Genomic DNA, 19,047 nt, shown 5'->3' with positions numbered 1-19,047 from the left:
CAGCATTTGACCAGGCATTTCTTTTAAAAAAGAATATTCAGGAATTTTTTAAGCCCAAATGCAACTCTTTCCCCTGATTTTGTAAATACTCCTCTACCTAAACATCCCACCCTCCCTTAAAGTCAGCTGGAGGAAAGTCCTAATCATCTTTCCTCTGAACTGGATGGACTCGGGGAGGAACCCATGAAAGAATTATTCATTCTATCACACGAATATGGTATGAAAGCGGTCCTCTCTGTTTTTCCCACTGCATATGGCAAACTCCATTAAGAGGTGGATCCAAATGTTACCCAGCCATAGCCAGGAAGACCAGAGAGGGTTGGAGGGGCTAAAGATGCTTCTACATGTGCTAGGCACAGGAGACACCAGTCATCTGTTAAGGGGCTAATCGAAACTCTGTTCATAAAATGCTCAACAGAAATTGCTGGCAACAACACATTGTCCTTTGATTATGAATCCAGCTGTCCATTCTAGAATAAGGAAAATTGATCCCCTAATAATACAACTAACTTTTTTGGTACAGAACTTACCTAGTTTTGGTACTGAAAGGCTCGTGTCCTGAGAAATTTCTTAGTCTTAGGCAAACTAAGGTGGTCTCTATAGACCCCAACGTTGTGCTGTTGCTGCTGCTGAGATGATCTCCTTCAGCTTTTCTTACAGCTTTGCAATAATCTTCCATAGCTGTGAGCAACCTAGATGCATCTCTTCCTGTACCCATGAGGTACCTAGCCTGCAGGATGGTATTCTCCCTCCGCACCCCTGCTCCATGTCCACCAACCTGGTTCAACTTCTTTTGTCCATCAATAATTCCCTGGCTTATTCTATTCATTTTCTAGTTTGAAATATTTGCCATCTTTGCTTAGACCCTCTCCTGCATTGCCTATATGCAATTAATCACCAAGTCCTACTGACTTTTATTTTGAGATGTTTGTGGAATCTGCCTTTGTCCATCTTTACTACCACGACAATAACAATAATGATAAAAATAAACTCCAACTTTAAGGACCAATCAGAGTGGATTCAAGAAAGAATGGAAGGAAAGAAATAGGAATCAACAAGTATATAGGATTCAGAATTTCTCAAAATTATTTGATGATGACACTTACTTTTCACAGAACAGCTCTTGGGACCATTGTTCCATGAAATACAGTTTGGTAAAGGCTCATCTAACCCACAAATGGACTGTTGTGCAGAATTAGAAAGAATGTTCAAAACCATCAAGACAAGATCTACAATTTTATATATGAAAACTCTGAGACCTCAGGAGATAAAGTGGCCCAAGCCACACAGCTCACTTCTGGGAGACCCAGGCTTTGAATCAGGTACTGAGTTCCTTACTCTCCACCATCCACTACTCCCTACCAGATGCCCTGCATTCTGAAATAGCCTCCTATCTTCACTGAAGTCCTACTCGTAATTCAAGGTCAAGCTTAATCTTTAGCTCCTCTACATTCTTTGCCAGTCATACAAGCCTACACTGATACCAATCTTGGCTGAATTTCAATAACAGTTACTTTTATCATTATGTTTGCTACCTTGTATTAGGCACTATAAACAACTAGTCCATGTACCACTACATGCCCAACTTATGCCCATGGCATTCATTGCTAATCCACCAGAACATCCTTTTCAATTGAGCCCAGAAAGAGCTTCAGAATCATTTTCAGCATAATACTCTAGATAGCCATAGCCAACCAGCCATGATTAGCATGTGAGATGAAACTTCTTTAGGCCCAACTTTGTTGTTTAATTATTTCATGTGTGCGTCTTAATTGCTCTGCCACATGGGACCTTCCTAAACATCAAAAACAATGTCTTCGAATTCTTTCACGTAACTGTTAGCTGCAAGTATAGTTCTTTGCCCTAATAAGTGCTCAATAATTGTTTGAATGCCTGAATATCAAATATGAAAATGAGAATAATTAACATTTATACAATGTTTAGTTACAGAGTACTTTCACATGCTATACCACATTTAATTAATTCTAACAACAGCACTGGAAAATAAGTATAATTATGCTCTTTAGTTCCTTCTAGACAGAAAGCTTTCATGGGGATGAAAGACTGTTCCTTAGCTCAGAGTAGGGAATCAAAGTAGGCGGGGCTTAGTTCAGAGTGGGCGGGGCTTAGCTCAGAGTAGGCCATCAATTTGTAGAATTGAAGTGTGAACTCTGAGGATGAAGAAACAGGGCTGCAGGGGTGTGTAATCTGCACCAAGTCACCCCACTTTACATTGCGCCACACCGCCCAGCTAAGTCTTCGAAATGTTCATAAGGTGCTTGAGCACTGATTCCTTTGCCTGTTCAATATTTGAATTCCACTGTCACTGGCTTTTCCTTTTTCCTCGTAATGAAGCAAAACCTGGTGGGTTAATTAATCCTTCTTGATGCTGGGCAGCAGTAATAGGATCAAGAAGAAAGCCTTTCTCCTCCTGTGCTCCCAAGGATGCCCAGCGGGAGACTGTGAGGAGATGGAACACAGCCTTCACTCTGTTAATTGTTCAAGAGCAAATCACCTGTCAGCAGGAAACAGAAAAAAAGACAGCACGAAATTCAGAGTCAGAACAATAAATAACATTCAGTGCTATACCCTTGAGAAAAATAAAGCTGCCAACATTCTGTTTCTTAGGGAAAACAAAAATGCTCAGTGTTTCTGCAGACCTGTGAAATCCAGTAGAAAATACTGCAGCCTGCCCAGACTGGTCATCTCTTTTATCAACTCAGGGTGCACCAGCCCAAACCCCACAGCCAGCACCACTGTCCAGAGAGACAGGCACATGTATGCAGGAATAAAAATGATTACGCAAATATAAAAATGGATTTCCTAATAAGAAATTCCCTTTGGTGAAAGAGACAGAGGAGCATATTACAATGGCCTCACACTATTCTCTCTGTGTCCACTCCCATACTCCTAAATTCACCCTAAGTAGCTCCCTAAGGTGAGTCCCCCATGAGCTGGCCTCTCTACCACTCTACAGCCTCGTACCTCAGGCTTTTCCAGCACCAAATTGCTCCTGGTGTCACTCCGGACACTGCTCACACCTCAGCCTCTGCTCCTTCCTGCCTCTCCAGCAGGAGTGACTTTTCTGTCACCTGCTAAATTCTCCTCTACCCTTAAGGATCATCTCCTGTCACCACTTCTCCACCTCTAGCCTGTGCATCTGGAGCACTCTGTGACACTCTACTATTTGCTGTGGCCAAGCAAACAGATTTCTGAGCCAGATAACCCAGATTCAAGTCTATTCTCTGCTACTTATTGCTTGTCTGATCTTGGCTGTGATCTTTCTTGATGGCTGGTTGTCTCTGTTCCTCATTTATAAAATGGGATGGAGATAATAATAGTTCCTACTTCACAGAGTTGTGTGAAGATTAAACTGTTTAATACATGTAAATTACTTAGCCCAATGCCCATTGTGAGCTATTATGGCCATTAATTATTTCACCATAATCATCAGCATATCCATCTTCTTCTTTAAGCTATGAGTTATTTGAGGGAAAGGTCCACATCTTATTCTTCCCTTTATGCCCATCACTTAGATAGTTGCTATGGTTTGCATGTGGTTTGTCCTCACCAAAACTCATTAAGTTTGACTGCCAGTGAGGCAGTGTTGGAGGTGAGGCCTGATGGGAGGTGTTTGGGTCATAGGAGTTTCACCCTCACAGGTGCCTTGGTGCTGTTTTTGCTGTAGTGAGTTCTTCTCAAGACACACGGTTAGTTCTAGCAGAAATGGATTAGTTCTCACAAGAGTGGTTGTTATAAAGTGAGAACACACTTCATGTTTGGCCCCTTCCTGTGTTTACTTCCCCTTTGATCTTCCACCAAGTTATAACAAAGCACAAAAGTCCTCACCAGAAGCTAGTGCCATGCCCCTGAACTTCTCAGCCTGCAGAACCATGGGATAAATAAACCTTCTTTGTTTATAAATTGCCCAGTCTCAAGTATTCTGTTATAGCAGCACAAAACAGACTAAGATAGAAAATTGGTGCCAGGAGTGGGATATCGCTATAAAGAAACCTGAAAGTAAAGAAGCAGCTTGGAAATGGTTAAGAGGCAAGAGTTGAAAAAGTTTGCAGGAGCAGACCAGCAAAAGCCTGTATTGCTATGAATTAAACATTAAGTGTGATTCTGGTGAGGGCTCAGAAGAAGACAAAAAGATGAGGGAAAGATTGGAACTTCTTAGAGATCAGTTGAGCAGTCATGACCAAAATGCTGATAGAAAATGGACCATAAAGGCCATTCTGATGGGGTCTCAGATGGAAATGAGGATGTTGATCTGGAAACTGGAGCAATGGTCAGCCTTGTTATATGGTTGCAAAGAACGTGGCTATATTTTGTCCATGCCCTAGGGTTTTGTGGAAGGCCAAACTTAAGAGCAATAATATAGCATATCTGTGGAAGGAATTTCTAAGCAGCAAAGCACTCAGGCTGTTGCATGTTTACTTCTAACTGCTTACAGTGAACTGCTAGGAAAAAAGGGAAGCAAAGTAGAAAGATCTGGAAAATTCACAGCCTGGCCATGTGGCAGAGAATAAAAAAAAACATTTTTCAAGAGAGGCATTAAGAGTTTGGTGGAGCAACACTTACTAAAGAGATTAGCATGGCTAAAAGGGAATCAGGTGCTTATAGTCAAAACAATGGGGAAAAGGGTTCAAAGGCATGTTTAAGGTTTTTGAGGGCACCCTTCCCATTACAGACCCAGAAGCCTAGGAAGACAGAATGGTTTCAGGGGACAGGTCTGGGACACTGCTGCCCTGTGCTGCCTCGGGATGCTAGCTCCCCTCAGGATACTACTGCAATGGCTCAAGTCACCCCAGGTGAGAAAAAGAGACTCATGTGGCCACTCCAGAGGGTGCAAGCAGTAAGCCTTGGAATCATGTGGTGTTAACTCTTTAGGCCTGCAGAATGTGAGAGCTATGAAGTATGTCTTCCTCCACCAAGATTCCAAAGGATATATGGAAAAGCCTGTGGGCCCAAGCAAAGACTTGTCACAGGGGAAGAGCACTGCAGAGAGCCTCTACTAGGGCAATGACAAGAGGAAATGTAGAGTTGGAGCTGCCACAGCGAGTCCCCACCAGGGCAATGCCTAGTGGAGATACAAGGGCAGGGCTGCCACTGGGACCCCCAGAATTGTAGAGCCACTGGCAACATGCAACGTCAGCTCAAAAAAGCCACAGGCATTTGACTCCAACTCATGAGAGCAACCAAGTAGGATATGCCCAGCAAAGCCATGAGAACAGTGCTGTGCAAGGCCTTGAGAGCTCACCACTCACACTAGTGTGCCCAGAATGTGGGACATGGAGTCAAAGGAGATCATTCCAGAGGGTTAAGATTTAATGTTTACCCCGAAGGGTTTTATTTTTGCTTGGAACCTGTTACGTCTTTCATCTTTTGGTGTATTTCTCCATTTTGTAATGGGAATATCTACCCTATGCCTGTTCCACCATTGTGTCTTGGAAGTAAATAACTTATTTTTTATTTTATGAACTCAGAACTAAAAGGAGCTTGCCTTGAGGCTCAGATAAGACTTTGATCTTTGGACTTTTACACTGGTGCTAGAACAAATTAAGACTTTTGGGACCACTAAGAGGGAATGATTGTATTTTACCTGTAAGAAGGACATGAGTTTTGGTCAGGGGATGGGAGTTGGCCAGGGGTGGAATGCTATGGGGTGGAATGTTATGGTTTGGACATGGTTTGTCCCCACCAAAACTCATATTGAAGTTTAGTCGCTAATGTGGCCATACTGGGAGATGGGGTCTAATGAGAGGTATTTAAGTCACAGGGGCTGCACCTCATGGGTCTTGATGCCATTCTTAAAACAGTGAGTGAGTTCTCACTCTCATAAGACTAGATTAGCTCTTGGGGGAATGGATTAGTTCCTGCAAGAATGGATTGTTATAAAGCATGGATGCCCTTCATATTAGGCTCCTTCATACATGCCCACTTCCCACGACCTTCCACCATGTTATGACACAACAAGAAAGACCTTTTCAGAAGCCAGCACCATGTCCTTGAACTTCCCAGCCTGCAGAACTGTGAGCTAAATAAACTTCTTTTCTTTATAAAGTATCCAGTGTCAGGTATTCTATTATGGCAACATAAAACAGACTAAGATAATAATGTTCCTGAACACCTGTCTTCCCTCTCCCCTGCATGATTATTAACCTTTCCTACCCATTGCTTGTGACTTGCAGTGCCTTCCTAAAGGAAGGGTACCTTGCCCACTGACGACAAGCATAATTATGTACTTGTCTTGGCCAATAAAATGTGAATGAAAGTGACAGTGTTCCCGTTCCACAAAGACACTTCAAGAGGCATTCCATGATTTTACTAGCCCCTTTCGTCCCTCTGCCATGAGAATGGCATGTCTCAGATAAGGTTGCTCCTCCATCCTAGATCCCAGATGCCAGGAAACTGCTTGGAACAGGAGTAGAACGACAGCTGACTGGCAATGAGCATGCAATATGAACAAGAAATAAGTATTTGGTTGTAAGCCACTGGGTTTTGGGGTTGTACTTATCACAACATAACTTAGTGAAAGCTGGTGAACACAGCACCCAATAAAAGTTTGTTGAATAAATGAATATACTGATAAAACAATGAATGAGTGAGTGAATTATGTTTTCTCCAGTACCTAGCTAGGACTATGGTTCTTATGTACATCACCAAATCAACTAATTTAAGCATGTGCTCTTTTAATAGTGACTATATTATCTGACACTTACTTTGAATATAAATACTTTTAACTAAAAAGTGAGGCATGACCTTGTAGTCATCCAGACACCACTCGGAATATCCATCCCCAGAACCCATGTGGAAGTAAAGTGGCAGTGAAGAGAGCAACACTTCTTGGGCAACTACTGTTACAAACACTTTACATATGCCAGCTCAGCAGAGCCCCTTCAAGTATATTTTCCAGATGTGGAAACAGGCTCAGAAACCCTGCGAAGGTCATCAGAGATATAAGTGATGGTACACGTGTGAACGCAGATCTGTTTGAGTACAAAGCCCATGTTCTCCATTAAAGGACACTATAACCATCAAAGTACTTGGAGATAAGCCGGGGAAGTCTGGCTAACCAACAACACTCCTCCTATACTACCTATATTCCTCACCTCTTTTTCTTTTTTTTTGGCACATTGCCCAAAATGTTAACAGTTGGAGATTCAAGTGAGATAATTTGAAAATGCAACACTCCTGGTGGGATTAAACAGACTATCCGTCATTTACTCTCAGTAAATGAATTTTTTAAATCAGATTGTTTTCTCATCACAAAATTTAAATCTATCCAAGAAAAGAGAAAATGCTAGTTTGGGTATAATAGAAGAGGGAGAAAGTGGAAAGAGTAGCTCCCATCAGGGGCTGCTTTTCTGTGGGGCTGAGCAGGTAAGATAATGAGTGAAGAAGGCTGGGTAGGGTATTGGCAAGCTGGAGTCCACAGACCTGACCTAAAGGGGACAGCTCCTGGTCTATTTCAGTCAATTACTATTAGGTAGGAATGCCAGGCTTTTAGAAGTTGGAAATCTGGACACGTATTTAGAGTCTCCAAATGTTTAAATGTTGGCAACTAATTCAAGTTGCTTTTTTCAATACTGTATATTCCAACCTTTCTTCCAAAAGTTGTTATATGGGTTCTGATCTATGTGTCACCTATTTGTTACTCACAGGACACTTGAGAGAATTGCATGTTTAGAGCAGCCTACATTTAGAGGAGATAAAGGGAAGGGAGAAGTCAGAGCATATTATAAGACCCTTGTGCTTAGGAGGGAGAGGAGAAGGGGCAGAGGACAGTGAAAGGCAGGTACAGAATGTAAATGGAAAGTCACTGAAAAACTTCTTTTAATGCAATTGGCTTGGCCTGACTCCGTTCTTCCCTATTTCAGCACTGCATCAAATAAAAGCAAATTCTGATAAGGAAAAGCCATTTGTTCCAGAATAAACTTCATTACTCTGCTAAATATCTTTACTGGATTTCATTTGATCCTAGTCATTCTCAATTCAATATTGCGCTCAGCCAGCTTAACCTTTTAAAAGGAGTTTTATTGATGGTGTGTTATGCAGACATTAACATTTCTCAAAAAAAAAAAAACAAGAAAGAAAGAAATAGAAAAAATTAAATTGTTCTGCTTAGCGATCTTAATTATCTGGAATAATTAGCTCCAGTCAATTCTCCAACAAGAGCTCTCCAGAGAAATCAGTGTTTAGGGAAAGGGAAAGAAAGGAGGAGCCAAACTTGGGATCAAAGCAAGTATTTGGCAAGTTATTTGGAAATATCTAATTAACCCCGAGAGTGAAGCTGACAATCAAAGCCACTTTCTTGGTACTTAATTATTAAAAGCAAATGAAGAAAGTAAATATTCAGGGAACTGGTCTATTGAGCGTTGGAAAATAGGAGCCACTTTGTGCCAAAGTACTCAATAATCCCCAAATACATTGGCATGAATGCTCCATGCCTTTGTTCCTGCTAATCTCTGTTTAAGATATTTTTCCACCCCATCTCTGCTTAGAAACTCCTACTAGGCCTCTATGATATCATCCCTAACCCACGTTTCTCCCACACCAGAGAAAATTATTCTCCCCTTTTTGTCCATAGTACTCATACTGTTGTGCATTCATTAGGTATTTTTCTGCCCCCCTAGATGGTAAGCATAGTGCATATTCATCTCTGTATCCCCAGTGCCTAGTGTGTCTGGAACAGAGTAGGTGCTTTATAAGTGGAAGTTGAATGAATCTACAGAGCAACAGCTTTTTATGCAGTCTGGTGCATACTGGAAAGTCAACAAATCTTCCCTTGTTTTTCTTTCTTGCCTTTTTTCTCCCTCCTCCTCTATTCATTCTTTCTTTCTTTCTTTCTTCTTTCTTCCTTCCTTCCTTCCTTCCTTTCTTTCTTCCTTCTTTTTTCTCTCTCTCCCTTTCTCTTTCTTTCTTCTTTCTCTTTCTTTCTTCTTTCTTTCTTTCTCCTTCCTTCCTTCCTATTTATTTTAGTTTTAGGTTCTACCATTAAAGGTATTGATTTCAGAGCTGCTGGGCCCAAACAACAGTGTTCTCCTATGTGAGTCTGTTGTTTTGACTTGTGATTGACTTTCAATAAGCCAATGCAAATTTCAGTGGAGTGGCTGAGAAACCCCAGTGCCCAGGTAGCATGGGGGTACTCCATGCACAACCCCATTAGAAGAGAAATTTCTTGATTTGCAGCCACTACTCGGGCTTGCAGTGTGAGAAACTTCAGTTCCCAGAAGAAGAATTTGAAGAAGAAATGATGCACAAAGCATCTGCTAATGTAACTCTGGGTTATTTTTTAAAACTAGCTTGTCACTGTTGGTACATAAATCAGTACAGCCATTGTGGAAAACAGTATGGAAGTTCCTCAAAATACTAAAATTAGAACTAATATATGATTCAGCAATTCCACTACTGGGTATATATTCAAAAGAAAGGAAATCAACATATCAAAGAGATATCTGCACACTTAACGTGTATTGTAGCACTATTCACAATAGCCTAAATATGGAATCAACCTAAGTGTCCAACAGATGAATAGAGAAAGAAAATGTATATGTACACAATAGAATATTATTCAGCCATAAAAAATAATGAAATCCTGTCATTTGTAGCAATGTGCATGGAACTGGAGGTCATTAGGTTAAGTGAAATAAGCCAAGCACAGAGACAAATATTGCATCTTCTCACTTATATGTGGGAGCTTAAAAAGTAGATGCCATAAAGATAAAGAGCAGACTGGTAGTTGCTGGAGGCTGGGAGAGTGGAGGGAAGGGGGAATGAAGAGAAGCTGATTAATGAATACAAATATATAATTATATAGAAGAAATAAGATATGGTGTTCAATGGATCAGCAGGGTGACTATCATTAATATTAATCTATTGTACATTTCAAAATAGCTAGAATGTGCGCCGGGTGCGGTGGCTTATGCCTGTAATTCCAACATTTTTGAAAACCAAGGCAGGCAGATTGCTTGAGCCCAGGAGTTTGAGATCAGCCTGGGCAACATGGCAAAAACCCATCTCTTTAACAAATACAAAAATTAGTCCACATGGTGGTGCACGCCTGTAGTTGCAGCTACTTGGAGGGCTGAGGCAGGAGGATTGCTTGCACCTGGGTAGAGGGGAGTCCAGCCTGGGTGACAGAGTGAGACTCTGTCTTAAAAAGAAAAAAAAAAACAGCTAGAATGTTTCAAAATTTGAATGTTCCTAGCAAAAAGGAAAGATAAATATTTAAGGTGACGGATATCCCAATTGCTCAGAATTGATTATATGAATGTATCAAATTATCACATGTACCCCCAAAATATGTACATCTATTATGTATCAATAAGAAAACTAGCTTGTGTACCTGCCGTGAGGACCATGACAATCCTGGGGGCCATTTGTAGAATATTCATCCCCAGACTCTGAACTGAGTCTTGAAGTCTGAGTAAGAATTCGCTGGGTGAAGAAAAGGGTAACGTTCTTTCAAAAGGAGAGACCAGCATAAACAAGGGTCCCGGGGGGCAGAACATCACGATAGGAGTAGGAATGCAGGTGAGGTTTTGGTTTTCTGCAGAATATTGGTACTCTGCTATAACCTGTAAATAGAGAGTAAGAAAGTGAGGCAGGTAGTGTTAAGAAGAGACATTCATAGTCATTGCTAATTTCTGAGCTTGGATGTGGCTGTTAGTTTTAGCCTCAGGGTACACTGCCCCCTGCACTTCCAATCTCACTCAGGTGTCCTACAAGCACCCCAGATTCAATAAGTACAACAATTGATGCTTTATATTTCTCGTAAGCTTTCTTCTCCTCTTAACATTCTGTTAATTGCACCATCAATCCTAGTTGTCTAAGGCAAAATTCTTGGAAATCATTCTTGAACCTCTCTTTCCCTCTCTCCCACACCCAATTAACCAGCAAATCCTGAAGGCTTAGCCTCCTAACATTTCCTGCATCTCCGCATTCTGCCCCATTTCCATTATCACTGCCTTCATCATCTTTTCCCCTGGACAATAGCCACCCATAACCCCTTATCTCCAGCCTTGCTCACCTCAACTCCAAGCTTCCTACCTATCACTCCTCTGCCAGCATGTTCAGGATAAGGTTCAAACTCCCAGACATGCATATAAGGACTTCTGAGCCCTGGCCTTGCCTGCCCCTTCTGCTTGATCTCTGTCTACTCACTTCTGCATTGCACTTTCCACTTTGATAAATCTGAATGGCCTGGAGTTCCATGACACTATATGCTATCTCTCATCTCTGTGTCTTTGCTCCTTCTCTCCCCTCTCCTGAACCCTCCTCTCACTTTTCTTCAGCTGGCTCTTACTAAACTTTCAACACTCAGTTCTGGCATCTTCTCTTCCAGGAAATCTTCCTTCAAAGTCCAGACTCCCCTAGTGTCCTCCTCTGTGCTCCTGCAGCCCCCTGTGCACATTCCTGCCCTTTACCTCCCACCATTTCATGGGGATTAAGTAATTACATGAGATCTGTCTCTCCAGGCTCTGGCTTCCTCAAGGACAGCTGCCACCAGGTCCTATCCATCTTGCAAGTCCAGTTCTTAACGTGGTGGCACTCGGCTGTCACACATATGTTTGTTGAGCTGCACTCCAGGCTGTGCCCTCTGAGATGACCCTTTTGGCAAATAGAAAAGCTCAGCCTAAGCCAAGATGTGCCTGCCCCCAGACACAGCGAAGGAAGGTCCAGAGAACAGCCAAGGGCTCCAGAGAGTCCCAGAAAGTTTTTGCTCTGTTTTGTTTATAAGATAGTTTCTGAAAAGTGGAAAGCACACAGGCTATAGAGTCCAAACATATCTGGGTTGAAATCTTAGTCCTACCGTCATTAGCTAATGTGACCATTGGAGAAATACGTCATCTCGGTGGGTTTCAGGTAAATTATCTAAAATATTAGGATTATTTGCTTAAATGGAAAAACTGTGTTTAAAGCCCCTAGCACAGTAACTAGTACAATGTAAGTGCCCAATAAATGTTAGTTCTCTCTTGTAGCCTCCATATTTCTGGAGAAATAGGAGATCCCCATGGCCTGGAATAGAATAACTTTGGTTGCCAGAAACACAAGATATTCTTGTTTTCTACATGCCTTAAAATCTTATCATTTTAAACTCTAATTACTAGTACTAATTGGCTTTCATCTCTTAAGAGCCTATTTTATGCCAGGTACTATGCAAGATCCTCAAGGTACGTTTTCTCACTTATTCTTTGTGATGGTAGTGATGTTAGTAAAGTTAGCTCTTACTGAGTCCTTAACTATGCCCTGCTCTGAGTCCTCTCCAAGTATTAACTCATTCAGTCCTCACAATAACTTTAAGAGGTAGATAGAGTATCCCCATTTTAAAGATGAGAAAACTGAGTCTCAGAGTTGTTAATTTGCCCAAGGTACATATTATGGAATAATGCTGGGACTAGAATTCATCTGCACAACACCAAGGACTCTAATTTTTTCATCTTGCTATAAAGTATCTTCAGTATTGTACACAGTTTTATTAAAAGTTAAGATGATAGCTTTATTTTAATACCTTTCCTCATAATGCCCTTTCCACTTTTGGAAACTTTATGTTGTTCAATCAGCAAATAGTGTATTGGGTAAGAGAAACACTAGGTTATTTTCAACCTCAAGCTATTTAATGAGATCATTGGAGTCAACTGGTCAACTGTAGTGACCTACGAGAGAGAATATTTTCTGGACTGTGTCTTTATTACTGACAGATCATTGTGGCAATGTGTAATATTCAATAACTGACTTGTAACATACCACACTGAATTGTACTACTTGTACAGATTGAATTACAAATGTGCTTTTATAAAGGCCAACTCTTTGGTCCCGGGAACCCTGAAGACCTCAAGTTAATTGCTCATTCAGCAAGAATTTACTGAATGCCTGATAAATCCCAGGCCTTATTCTAGTCTGAGGATTCTGAGATGAATAAGTCACTGTCTCTTCTCCTAAGGTACCCACAGTCTCATTGGGGAGATTCACAGAGGAATTGACTTCACCCAGGGTGACAAGTAAAGTTCCCCTCTTCAAATCCAAAGCAAGGCCCTAATGTCTCAGGAGTGTTCTTAATGCATCATCCAGAACTCCCTTCATTTTATCCTTAGATATATATTGGCCTAAAAAGCCTCAGCCTGGCATAGTGGAGTGGTTTGGGGCAGAGTAGACTCTCAATGTGGTTAGAGAGCACTGAGGACCCCTGCTTCTATGTGGACTCTCACATGGCTGAGTCTCCTCAGCCCCAGGTGGGAAAAGGGCTGGCCTGAGGTTCTACTGCTGCTGAGTCAGATCCTCCTCTCTTGCTAGACAAAGAGCATTTTCCTCCCCAACAACAGCGTGTCAGACTGAGCTCCCTGCACCATCCTCCCTCGCAATCTCACAAGCACAGGATCGACACTTGAGATGGACTGGAAGGCCCTGAGCAAATATTGGCTCTTGAGAGGTTAATAATTTACAAATGAACTACAGCTGCTAAAAAAAAAAAAATCAGGGCCTCTGCTGCTGGGATATGGTGCATGACATGCATGCAGCCAGTCTTCTCCAGTGGGCAACAAAGTGGCAGGCACCAGCTGGCTCCTTTATAAAGGTTTAGAGAGGTGGGCCAGACCTTGTTCTTTCCCATATAACAACGGGAGTCGTGGGGAGCCCGAGCGTTTGGTCAAACCACGAATATTTCTTCTGTACACAGAAGTCCAGTGAGATGCATAGGCAGCACGCTTCTCCTGGGGGCAGCTTGGCAGCTCCATTCTTCATGCCAGGAAGGACATCAGGATTTTTATTCAACTCCACAGGCCTGCCACACCATCCCACCAGCCTTTGCAAACCACTTCTCTACTGTGACTTAGACCCCCTTGGACAGGCAGGTGCCTATGTTTGATCCCCTGCAGAGAGAAGGAAACAAAGCCCACTTTTTAAAGCTGTTGTTGATTCCATGGGATTTTGGTGGGCACATACAGGAGTGAGCAAGATGAAGCAGAGGAACAGAAAGAGCCTGCCAGCGAGTAGCCCATGCATTTAGGAGCTGAGAAAGGAGCCCACAACAAATGGACAGAACCAGAATGATTCTGTGTGGAAAAGAGGTGGTTTAGAAGAGAGGGGGCGGTGGCTGTGTTCATCCTGGGGAGTAGCACAGCAAGGAACAAACAGACAAGGTTCAAGAGGATGAAATGAACTCCTCCTTCAGGAAAGAAATTACTAGGCTTGAACATGAAGAAACTGTTGTGTTGCAGAATGGATATTTCTATTCCCTGCTCTACTCCATTGTCTGGGCCAGTACCTATGGAAGGCAGATTAACACCAGAGAGCATTTAGTAATTTTAGTAATTTTCTCAGGTGGAGAACCAGAAACTCTTTTTACATAGTAGTCCATAAAAGCTATGCTAAGAAGAAACCCATTCTGGCAGTGAGAAAGTCTGTGCTGTTGTATCATCCTCTCCCCACCCTGCTACCCGGCCCAAAGTAGAACCCAGAACAGCACACACATAATCACATTCAACACACAAATACACACACACAGAGGACATAATCACACTCACACACACACACAGAGGACATAATCATACTCACACACACACACACACAGAAGACATAATCACACTCTCACACACACACAGAGGACATAATCACACTCACACACACACTCACACTGCACATATTACACTCATACCGGACATACACACACACACACTGGCACACGCACATACTCAGATGTACTCATACACGTGCTCAGACTTGCACATACACTCAAAAGTAACCAAACACAAGTGCTCACACTTGCATTCACATACATGCTCCCAGGTGCAAACACACACGCTCCCAGGTGCAAACACACACACAAACTCATACCTGAGCCCATCAGGAAGAGAGCTGGGGGAACAAATGACCATGCCTGAGCCTGGGGAGAACAGATGGAGCCAGGCAGAGAGTCCTGGTGGGAGGCTTTCAGCCCTGTGCTTCCCCACATCTGCAATGTCCTTCGTGATCATGTCCACACACCTCCAAATCTTACCCACATGTAGGTGCCCCCAGCCAGAGAGGCTGCTCAGCCCTTGTTCTTGGGAACTGCTTCCACTGCACAAAGAGGGGTCTTAGCAGCCATGTTTCTGGAGACAGTTCCCCTGGCTATAGCTAATGAGTTTACAGACTGGAGTCCTGACACTCTGCTTGATTAATCACATTAGATCTCCTGGAAACTGAATGTTTCATCAGAGAAACAAAGAATGTTTGGCAGTGAATTACATTGACAGGGGAACTCTCTGGGGAAGGGCCACAGATTCCACCACAGGGTCCCTGAGGATCTTTGCTTCTCACCCCTACCTGAGACTTACTTGTTGAGTTTTTTCATGGGTTCTGTGAGATAGTAGAGTCTGCTGCCTGTGAACACCTTTTGTTACAAAAGCTAGACTCACTTTAATTTATTTGCAAAAAAACAATTAATGTACCATCCATTGTAATTCTATTCAAATATCCACTCCTGCCTATGTCTCCAGCTAGAAGAAATCTGTTCATCCTCAGAGAATTCAAAGCATTTTTATGGCCTCATTTTCTTCCCTGTACCATTCATTTCTCTCTTACCCTTAGTACTAGATCATATGCTCCTTTAAGGTACAAGTTATGTTTTTTTGTTTTGTTTTTTGTTTGTTTGAGACAGGGTCTTGTTCTGTTATCCAGGATGGAGTGCAGTGGCATGATCACAGCTCACTACAGTCTTGACCTCCTGGATTCAAGGGATCCTCCCAACTCAGCCTCCCAAGTAGCTGCGACTATAGGTGCACCACCACAGCTGGTTAATTTTTCATTAAAAAACAATTTAGTAGAGACAAGGTCTTGCCATGTTGCCCAGGCTGGTGTCAAACCCATGAGCTCAAGCGATCCTCCCACCTCAGCCTCCCAAAAGTGCTAGGATTACAGGTGTAAGCCATCACACCTGACCAGAAGCCATATTTTATTTTATCTTTTTAGCCCACTTAGCAATTAGCACTGTGCCTTCCACACAATAGTTTTTGATAAGCATTTGTTGTACGAATGTGCAAATGCATGATTGAATAAGTGAGCTAATAAGTGATCTCAGGTGATGTTAAGTATGTCTTTTACTTTTCCTCCAGGAATTTATGGGGTCTTGGTCCCAGAAGCTAAATCTCCTCACATGTGAATCAATTCATTTTGTTTCAACATACATTTGTTGACATCAAACATGTGCCAGACCCTGTACAAAGAGGACACAAAATGAGTAAGACATGGACTGTCCTTAAGGAACTCATGGTCTCACTGCACCAAGGGTGGGGGTTGTGAATAAGGCAAAGGAACACAGCTCCCCACCCCGTTCACCCTGTACACAGACCTGTACACCCTGTTCCCGGGAACAGCAGAGGTAGGAAAGTCACAAATTGTACATCCACCCCAATCTTGCAACAAGAGTGTATTAAAAGCCATTTTTCAAGGCTGAGTAAGAGTTTGTGACCTGATAGACGATGGCTGGCAAACTCATTTCATCATAAATATCACAGCAGATAATATACTTCAATACAAGTGATGCATCTGCCTATGCCAGGATCCTCAGAGTGAGTAATGCTCCTCCAATATGGGCTTCTGAAAGATAAACAAATTATGGGCTGTAATTACCTGACGTTTGAGTTTCCTTTTTATGAGATTTTCTTCACTCTAATCACACTCAGAGTGGGAGGATGGAAGATACAATTGGGGCTTAAAGAAGGGAAGAAGAGGGGTCTGCTCTCTCAGCAGAGAGGCGGATGCCAGATAAACAGCTCCTAAAGAAGGTGCTGGTGCTTCTGTCCCTCTGGAATGAGAGGAAAGGCTCAGCAAGTAGGAAGATGTGCAGAAAGTGGAGAAATGAGAAAGGAGAGAGAGTGGTGATTTCTCAAGTGTGTGCATTTTTAGACGATGCCTGTGACAGAAAAGAAATTCTCTTCTCTGACGCATACATATCACATAAAGACATAATGCATGCTATGCAGACAGAATTCTACATCTTCAAACTCTCCCCGCTGCAGAGCTCAGGCCGAGATTCACACACTCTCTAGCCCACTGTGGATCTTGAATTTGACCCTTCCTCCTTTCTGAAGGCAGCATTTCTCATCTCCCCTTCAAAGGTTTGCCTTAAACTTCACTTTTACAAATCCTTTACCTCCTGATAGGCTCCTGTCTGCCAACATCGATTGTTCCTCCAAAATGTTTCCTCTATGGGCCTGTTGTTAATATTTGTACTTGAAAATTAAACCTCTCCTTACACAGGGGACCAGACTCTATTGAGTCTGTGGCTTCTTCTGAAGGGTCAGAGAAATATTTCAAGATGGGAAGGAAGTGTGCCATAAAAAATAATAAATCAACAAATGAGAGGGTCACAGTGTAATGTAGTAATCTCTAAATTGGACGTCAGGAAATCTGGGTTTAATTAGAATCTTCACTGTTTCTTATGAAAGTGATGTTTCTTTGCTTCAAGTCAATTTTCTCCTCACTTAAAATGGGAACCACTTATTTGGTAGGTTGCTTTAAGGATCCAACGTAATAATATCCATAAAATTCCATGTCACCTTCTGGGTTCCATAAATATTTATTTCATCCCAGCCTCCTAAGTCTGAATAATAAAGGGCTATAAATGTGCACAGCATTCTTTGTTGTACTTTTGAAGGTCTTTTCACACTAACAACATTCTCCAGAGGCAGGAAAGACTAAAGCAGTTGCCTTTTTTTAAATTGATGAAGCCATTGAAAGAATTCAGGGAGGTTAAGAGACTTGCCCAGAGCCATGTGGAGACTGAAAACCCAGATTCTTGAACCTTTCTGTGGTCCTCAAAGACAGCATACTTACCTGGGAGGGTCAGGTCAAAAGGGGGTCCCTTTTATGAACTATTTAAAAACTCCTGACATTTCTGAGCAGAGAAGCAGCCCATGTGGCAACTGAGGTGTGAATCCAGTGGATATGAACTTTGCCTCAAAGAAAATGAGCCAGCTGACACCTGATGCCAGAAATGCAATGGGTGAGATCAATGGTTTGAATCTGAAAAAAGGCAGTGGGGGGGGTGGGGTGTGTGGGGGGCGTGCTATGCATAGGGAGAAGAAGTATGCATGAACTTAGTGATAAATTCATTTGTTTCCTAGGGTACCACAAATTGGTGGCTTAAAAGAACATATTATCTCACCGTTCTGGGAGCTAGAGATCCAAAATCAAGATGTCAGCAGGGTCATGTTCTCTCTGAAGGTGCTAGGGAAGATTCTTTCCTTGCCTCTTTGTAGTTTTGGGTTATTGCCAGCAATTCATGGTGTTCCTTGGCTTGTAGACACATTGCTTCAGTCTCTGTTTCCGTAGTCACACAGTGATCTGCCAGGATGTGTCTGTTTTTGTGTCTCTTCTCCTCTCCTTATGAGGATACCATCATATTGGATTCATGGTGCACCTGTACCAGAATGACCTCATCTTAACTGAGATGGCCATTAATTAAATAACCAATTGAATAATTAAATAACCAATTAAATAAGTCACTCGCAATGACCCAATTTCCAAATAGAACCACATTCTGAAGCTCCAGGTAGGACACAAATTTTGGGGGGACGCTATTCAACCCAGCACAATAAGAAAATGAGAGCCAAGCTGAGGAGGAAGAATGAAAACCTGAGAAAGAAAACTAGGTGAAGAGGGAGACTATGAGACAGAAGACAGACAAAGTAGAGAGTGAGACAGAGACCAGAGGAGACAGAAGTGGAAAGACAGAGTGAAAAGATGAGAAAGGAAGAGAAAGAGAAGGATGCTAGTGAAGCACAGATACACAGAGCCCTGCACACACCATGTGGGAGACACACAACAGCTTGGTGTTTAAAGAATTTCCCCCAAATATGCACCTTCTCTCCCACTAGATGCCCACTGGGCAGCCCTAAAGCTGTTACTGTAGAAACTGAAGTAGACATCCTCTTTGGGGTTAATAGATGGCCCCAGTAAGAGAGACCAGTTAGTCCGTTGGCCCTCACATTCCTACTTCCTCCCATGACTCTGGCTCCAGGGGCTTCCAGTTTTCAATGTTAGAACCTCCGTGATGGTTTT

At 42.4% G+C, this 19,047-nt stretch overlaps 1 long non-coding RNA gene across 2 annotated transcripts; it reads right to left on the bottom strand.

The window, feature by feature from the left end:
- Positions 1-1,166: 1,166 nt before the first annotated feature.
- LOC129394902 (uncharacterized) lies at positions 1,167-18,394 on the bottom strand. Of its 2 annotated transcripts, none has more exons than XR_008622287.2 (3): positions 18,152-18,394; positions 10,352-10,583; positions 1,167-2,515 (listed from the first exon to the last, which is right to left on the bottom strand). It is a non-coding gene; the product is annotated as an uncharacterized LOC129394902 (long non-coding RNA). The 2 variants fall into 2 exon arrangements; XR_008622286.2 differs by lacking the exon at positions 18,152-18,394 and adding an exon at positions 11,465-11,732.
- Positions 18,395-19,047: the final 653 nt, after the last annotated feature.

Source organism: Pan paniscus, chromosome 1 (genome assembly GCF_029289425.2).
Source record: "Pan paniscus chromosome 1, NHGRI_mPanPan1-v2.0_pri, whole genome shotgun sequence".
NCBI classification, from domain to species: domain Eukaryota; kingdom Metazoa; phylum Chordata; class Mammalia; order Primates; family Hominidae; genus Pan; species Pan paniscus.
Note: the sequence above shows the minus strand (reverse complement) of the source record. Positions and strands in the feature narration are given on the sequence as shown.